The sequence below is a fragment of the Triticum aestivum genome, chromosome 1B, assembly GCF_018294505.1.
Source record: "Triticum aestivum cultivar Chinese Spring chromosome 1B, IWGSC CS RefSeq v2.1, whole genome shotgun sequence".
Taxonomy (NCBI): Eukaryota; Viridiplantae; Streptophyta; class Magnoliopsida; order Poales; family Poaceae; genus Triticum; species Triticum aestivum.
In genome coordinates, this window is record NC_057795.1 from 336,007,685 (window position 1) to 336,015,802 (window position 8,118).

Sequence of the window (8,118 nt, forward strand, 5' to 3'; positions counted from 1 at the left end):
CTATGCATGATACATCCGTGCATTATTTGGCAAAACATTGCACTCTATGCATGATACATCCGTGTAGTGCATTATTTGGCAAAACATTGCACTCTATGCATGATACATCCGTGTATTATTTGGCAAAACATGGCTGCTAGCTAATGTACAAGTCAACTCCTTGCAAAATCATTCTGCAACAGGTGGTTACTTTTACTCTATCGAGTTGCACCAATAGGACAACCCAGAAAAAAAAGGCGGGAAAAAAGAAGGAGATCGAACGGCTAGCAGCCTAGCACATGGAACGCCAGTTCGACACCACATTATTTGCCGTCCGCCCTAAAACCCCAGTAATGACCAAGCCTGCGAGCAGCTATATATATCTGCATGCAATGCAGGCCATTAAATCCGCATCCACCGTAAAACTTGGTCTCCTACAGCAGACAGGTAGTAGTTGTCATGGCATCTTCATCTCTATCAGTCGTGTTGATCCTGTGCCTGGCCGCGGCGGCGTTGGCGCAGCTGTCGACGACGTTCTACAACAAGTCGTGCCCTTTGGCTCTTGAAAAAATCCAGAACAGCGCGGCGACGGCCGTGAAGAACGACCGCCGCATGGCCGCGTCGCTGCTCCGGATGCATTTTCATGACTGCTTTGTCCAGGCAAGTTTTTCACATACTCAAGGTATAGCCGGGCTGGACTTGTTCTGTTTCGGCTTTGTTCATTTGTTGAACACCTAGCTAGTGGCCAACGACCGTGCATATTTATGTTGCTTGGCTACGTACGTACATGCAGGGCTGTGACGCGTCCGTTCTGTTGAATGAGACTAGCGTGGGTGGCAACGAGCGGGGGGCATTCGGGAAAGTGGGATCGCTGCGTGGCTTCGAGGTCATTGAACAAATAAAGAAGGATGTAGAAGCCGTATGCAAAAGGCCGTACAGCAACAACGGCCCCGTCGTCTCCTGCGTTGACATCCTTGCCGTCGCCGCCCGTGAGTCTGCACGATCGATCGCCTAAATTTGCTCGTGTGCCAAGTAGACCAGTTGGTTTTTGCACAGTTCCTGAATCAATAGTGATGCTATTCATCACCTAGGATGCAAAATAAGTCATTCTTCATCCGAGGTAATCTTATGATCACTTCATAATTAAATTACATTTGGAATTCAAATAGTTATATTCCTATTGATAAGACAAGAAAATTTGGAGTTTATGTATATTTTACACTATGTTTTCATGTTTGTGATTTTACATAACATAAAATATTTCTTACGGCGATTATATATTTTCTTACGGTCTCTTTTTACGTCAAAAATAAGACAAAACTTACATAACGTAAAATTGTAGTGTATTGGTGGTAAACCAGAAGGGGTGGGGGGGGGGGGGTGAAGAATAACTATTCCTCACCCAGGGTGACGAATAATCGTGCATGCGTGGGAGGGCCGTCGTGGGAGGTTAAACTGGGGAGGAGGGACTCCACCACGGCTAGCGTGACACAGGCCAACCAGAACCTGCCTGTGCCGTTCTTGGGAGTCGCCGGCCTCAATGCTAGCTTCGTCAGCAAGGGGTTCAACTTGACCGACATGGTCGCCCTCTCCGGCGCCCACACCATCGGGAGGGCGCAGTGCCAGAACTTCAGGGGCAGGCACTACAACGAGTCCAACATCAACACGACCTACGCAACCAAGCTAAAGCTCAACTGCCCCAGTCCGGCGGCAACACCAACCTGGCCCCGCTCGACGACGACACAGCGGTCGCCCCGAACCCGGAGTTGTTCAACAACGACTACTTCATCAACCTCCAGTCCAAGAAGGGCCTCCTTCACTCCGACCAGGTGTTGTACAACGCCACCGCAGCCGGCTGTGCCACCAAGGACATCATTAAGTCCTTTGCTTCTAGCTAGGCCGCCTTCTTTAGCACTTCGCATCCGCCATGGTGAAGATGGCCAACATCAGCCCGTTGACTGGCTCTCAGGGCCAGGTCAGGAGCGTGTGCTCCATCCCCAACTAATTAAGAATCACCATTTAGAGGATGGGGCGTCGACCCGTTGGCTGGGCAGCTGAGGTTGCTGCCAGTCCATCCGAGTTTAAGTCCCGGCTTGGACGCGTGGTGCTCGCGCAGTTTCTCCTATCAAGAAAAGCCAAGGAGGGTTAGCCTTGGGTTGGTCTCATTTTTTTTAAGAATCACCATTTAATTTGCACCCAAATGACAGCGCGCGTGTACCAACAAACCTGCTGCTTTGAGAGTCGAACCGTATTTTTGCTGCACAATGAACCATGTTCTTTCAGCCCCTTGCGGTGCCACCTATATATTCCTTTATTTGTAAGTCACACATTGTATTTTTTTATCACACCATTCTTCTATATGTTTCTCTTCTATTCTACAAGTTATTCATAGCATATTCACAAATGATAGTATTTTTTGTATGAGATATTGGTTGGTCTTATTTTTATGATTTCATAAGTTTCTAGCAACAAATTATGTCAAGTTTCCCAAAGTTTCAGAGTAATATTTAACGGAAATTTCACTAGAACGTTCACTTCAGTTGCACACTTTTTACATGTTCCATATCTGTTCGAAAAAGGTTTTACGCATCTTACTTTTTTATTGAACGGGGGTCGTTCTTCCACTCGATAAGATAGAAAGTAAGAGGTTAACTGTTTGGAAGTTTCTCGAGACGTGTCGTGTATGTACAGACTGTACATCTTGTTACACGCATAGCGGGTTTATGTAGTGGTGTGCGTGCGTGCATGTGGGGTGTGTGTTGTACATCTGTTCTGGTTTACGACATGTATCCATGTAATTGAGGCTCAAAACAAAATTAATAGTTTTAGCCAGATTTATGACAGGGATCGTCCTCTTTCTACGTTGTTGGGGCATTTTTATGGCACATCATAACCTTGCTATATTGAACTTGTATCGAAAGAAGCCCACAAAGGATTAGGTCATGAGTACATCTATTATGCAAACTGAATGATAAGATTACAAGGCTAAATTATTTGATGCCAATATTTGGCATGCCAATTGGTGACAAGTATAAAGAATTGGCTCAAACCAATTACCATACACACATTTTTCGACAAAGGGTGAATTTTATTGGCTCAAAAAGGAGCATTAAGAGGATACAAACCCAAAGATCACACATTGTCCTTTGTATAACTAGGATGCACACAGCCAAAACCAACGCGCACACACAAAAACATGGCGCCAAATAGTAAAGTCATATAAGACCAAAGTAATGCATAGCCGAGGAAAAAAGAAAAACCAAAAGCGCTCAGATCTACGATCGACAAACTACAATAACACCATATCTGCACCAACATATCATGACATCACCCAGACAAGGAGGTTCTTCAACTGCAACGCCTTAAAGAATATCATCGTCATCATCGGATCCAACCATCAATGTCAGAATCTAGGTTTTCACCCTAAAGATTCAATTGGAGCATATTAGAGCAATGCCTTCCACAAGGTAACGGCGTAAAAAACATCGTCATTGCCAGGTATAACCAGCTCGTGTCATACCTAGGCTTCACCCCACTTGTTGCAACCAGGTGCTCGAGTAGCACCACCATCGAAGTCATGCAAGTGTTGTTGCCACCACTTTTTTACGATCCAAGCAGCTACATGTGGTGCAACCGCCGCCACTGCACAACTGTTCCTGTGCGTCAAGTTGTCACCCATAATTTGCACCTCACTACCAAAGTCAACCACTAAATATTGAGATGAACACTTTCGAAGATCTTGCAATGACCACCACCTTCATGGAGTTGTAGGACACTACTGCAGGATGCTGCTAACGCGACACTATGATCAGAGACCCTTTGACGAAACTGTGTGTGATGCATTAATCAGAAACGATGATGTAAAAACACGTCAAAAAAGATGCAAAACTTTTGAGATGAATGACACATCAAATATGGTTCAAATTTTAGTTGCGTGTGCTATGCGGGGCATATGGTTGATCTATATGATCAAGGTGTGTGCGATATATGACATACAGTTCGCTCCGATGAACCGTTTGCGATGATCAAGGTGAACACAAACAATTGGCGTAACAAGATGTGTGATACCCAGCAGACATGTCGGTAATCAGAATTGTGTGCAATCATTATAGACAGTCCAGACGGTATTTTTTTGTGAATTGTGTGCTCGTTAGGGCACACAGTTCAACAAACCAACCTATGGGTGATAATATAGAAGATCTCTATCGAATACGTATTACTAACCGTCTGCGATGAGATTGACAGGATAAACAGAGATAACAAATTAATATGAGCGAACGGAAACAGAGATATATATAGTCTGCTTAATTTAGTCCTTCTTGTTGTTGTTGTTGTTGGATGGCCCCGCGACATTGTCTTGGCGAGGACGCTTCTTGGCGCTGACCGTTGGCTTTTCATCGTCACCACCGTCGTCATCGTCGTTGCTGTCATCCTCGTCCTCCTCCTCGTTTGACTATTCCTCCTCCTCCTCATCATCGTCCTCTTCTTCGTCCTCCGACGTCTCCTCGTCCGTATGGTTGTCGTCTGACGACTCTGGAGGCAGCGCCCCTTCCATGATCCGGATATAGTCGAGGTCTGGGCTCGACGACGGACTCATGGAAGACGAGCAGGATGATTCTGATGTTGACCGATCATCGGGCGCCAGGCTGCTGGACGAACTGTCATCCTCGCTGTCGCTCGACATGGCTTCGGTCATATAAAAACCGCGAGAAAGCAAGATTGTAGAGTGTGTGCAAGTGAGTAGTGCAGCCTGCCAGGGACGATGAAGATGGTGGACACTTAAGCGGAGTATGTAGAGAAGAGGAATTGCCAATAAAACCGGGGGTTGACGTATTATCTAACCGCTGATATAATCAACCACAATCATTTGTACCTAGTCGCTCCAAATTCCCGGGGTTGCGTAGGACTCCTATTGGCTGATTTCTTTTTTTAGGACAAAAACGAGGAATGAGTTTTGGGATTATGCACCGGTACCGGTACGAACGGAGTAGGACAGTTGGCAAGCAATACATTGAGCTCTTGTTATAGATAAAGAGAGTAATAATCAAACTACAAAGGAAAAGAAAAAAATACAAAGGAAAATATCTGCACGAATCTTCACGTAACATCAATGGCATAGGACCTAGATGTGCGTTACTTAGAGCACATCTAGATGTGCTTTAGCAATACTTTCAAACAAAACCCCTAATCATCATTTTAAACAACGCATAGAACATGGCTAATGCGACGACCACAACTACACATGCTAGTTCCTTCTTGTCTCTTGCTTTCATCTATTGCCTGTGGTTGATTCTTTCTTGCTTCGTCGTACTGATTGTACATTCCAGATCAGCTAGTTTCTTCTTCAACTTTACGTTATCTTCTGCGAGCTTGGTGATAACACTCCGAGCTCTGCCATGCCATTCTTCATCCAGCCAGTTAACAAAGGCACAAGCCTCATATCCCTACCAATGTTAAATAGTATTCAGGATGAGCGGTGGCATTAACTCAAGTAAAATGATGAATTTAGCACTAAGCTCTAAGGGGAAACTGAGAACCGCCTGCCAATGTTGAATCCCTCCGTGCATACACGTCGAGCGGGAGTGTGCCCGTGCACACAACTTAGCTTTTGGTACTTCTCGGTGGCGCAAAACTTGGAGTCAAACTCGTGTTGCGGGAGTCTGGAGTCATGCCCCGGATCCGGCGACAAATCGCTTTCCTGGTGGGGGGGGGGTCATTTAGGATGGATTCAACAAGGAGCTACTTAATTTAGACATGCTAAAAAAGATCGGGATAGATTGGAACCTGACAGGATGATTCGGATCCGTAGTACACCCGCCTTCTAAAGACCTTAGGCAAGTGCTCACCGGCGATTGCCGTCGTGGCGGCGATACGAGCTGGAGCAGCCGCACCGAAACCATCAACACCACTCGTCCGCATTCCTCCAATGTCAGCGCCACGTGAGGGAATTTGGAGGCTATCTAGGGATTTGGGGGAAATGGGGAAACTACAGGGATAAGCTAACGGCCGGGAACTACTTATGGCACTATATGTTGTATACAACCCACTGTTAATACATGTCGTTTGTGTTAGGTATTACAACTTCACACACGATTTCCGCACCAAACCGTGTGAGAAGACAACATAGGTGAGACACGGTTGCCGTTACATAATCGTATGTGATGTACTACCTTGTACATATAATTGAGTTAATACCGTGTAAACAACCTCTCTGTGGATATCCATCAAAAAATAAAACAGCCGCTCTATATGTAGAGATGGCGGCGGCGGCTACCGGAGAAGAGGTCAATCCTCAGTCAATGGGCGGTGGCGGCGTCATAGGAGGTCAATCATCAGTCTGCGGCGGGAGATAGGAGGAGCTCAACCATCGAGGTCGGCGACGGTGTGATTCGAGCACATCCATCGCGGTCGATGGTGGGATAGTGGAGGTCGAACGTCAAGCAATAGCCGCACTAAGCTTTTCTCCTCGACCCTGCTGTCTCGGCATGCCACCACATTGCGCTTCTCTGTCTGCTGGGTGGAGGTCGCGCGCGGCTAATTAATTAAGGTATTCTTTTCGTGAGTGGCTTAATTAAGGTATTCAATTCCTAAGGGTAGTGTTGTACTAGTACTCTGCGTGTAAACTGACTGACCATTAATTTTTGTCATTGCACGTCTAGATAAATATATAGAGCACCCTCAATAATTATGAAAATAAAACCTTATGATTTATGCACGCATCTTTGGGCAGCAGTTAATCTGTGTACTAATGTTGTTGTTTTGTTTTAATTACCATTTGTGTGGTGCAGATGGAACGATATCGATGGATGAAGAATCGAACAACCGCAGATTTTATCAGTGGCGTGACAGAGTTCATGAATTTGGCTGAAAGTACAAAGAGGAGAATTGGTGATGTCGGATTACATCCTATGTCCATGTACTGATTGTGCCAGTATAGAGTCACATGAAGTTGCAGATGTCTAGTGGCACTTAGTCTCTCGGGGATTCATGGATGGATATACATGTTGGACCAGACACTGTGAAGAGGAGGTCACGGATGAAGATACCCAGGGCTGCGAGATGCCAAACCCCGATCAGTGTCACATGGATGTTGAATCTAACATCGGGGCAGAGGCGTCAAGCTACCAATGGAACACCGAAAAGTCAAAGCGCCCACTGGAAAACCAAGACGTCGACGCAGATGACGACGATCTTGATATACCAGATTTTGCTGCTATGATTGCAGATTTCGAGGGCCCAAAAAAGGATATGATTGGGTACAACGATCTGCCAACCATTGATGCGGACTCCAAGAAATAATTGTATCCAGGTTGCAAAAATAAATATTCCAAGTTGAGTGCCACCCTGGCGCTTCTCAGATTTAAAGCAGCAAACGGTCTATCAAACAAGGGCTTCACAGAGATGTTAGGTCTTTTCAAAGAAATTCTTCCGGAAGATAATTTGCTCCCCAGAAGCATGAATGAAGCAAAGAAAATTGTTTGCCCATTGTAACTAGAAGTACAGAAGATACATGCTTGTGTGAATGATTTGTATTGTACCATTGTGAGTACAAAGATTTGCGTGCATGTCCCACATGCAAGCATGCACGATACAAGCGCGGGAGAGCAAAGGACAAGTAAAAATTGGACGGCGAGATCAAGACAGCAATCCCGTTCAAGGTTCTTTGGTACTTGCCTTTTATTCCAAGGTTGAGGCGTTTGTTTGTAAACCCTAGTGAGGCAAAGAGGTTGCAGTGGCATCATGATGAGCGAATTGCGGATAAGTATATGAGGCACCCGAAAGATGGGGCTCTGTGGGAATTAAGCGACAACAAGTTTCAAGACTTTGCCAAGGATCCTAGAAGTATAAGGCTCGGGGAGTGTACTGACGAGATGAATCCTTTTGGCGATATGAGCACCAATCATAGCAGATGGCCGGTGCTTCTATGCATATATAACCTAGCTCCTTGGTTGTGTATGAAGAAAAAATACATTATGATGTCAATGATTATTCAAGGCCCGAAGCAACCTGGAAATGACATCGACATTTACTTTCAACTACTAGTAGAAGAACCGCTGACAGTGTGGATAGATGCGCCTGCTGTAAAATGTTATGATGCTTACAGAAAGGAGATTTTTGATCTACATGCGATGTTGGTGC

General features: G+C 45.4%; 1 pseudogene; it reads left to right on the plus strand.

Annotated features, from left to right (window-relative positions):
- Window positions 1–438: 438 nt before the first annotated feature.
- LOC123078418 (peroxidase 2-like) lies at window positions 439–1,984 on the plus strand (annotated as a pseudogene).
- The last annotated feature ends 6,134 nt before the right edge of the window (window positions 1,985–8,118 follow it).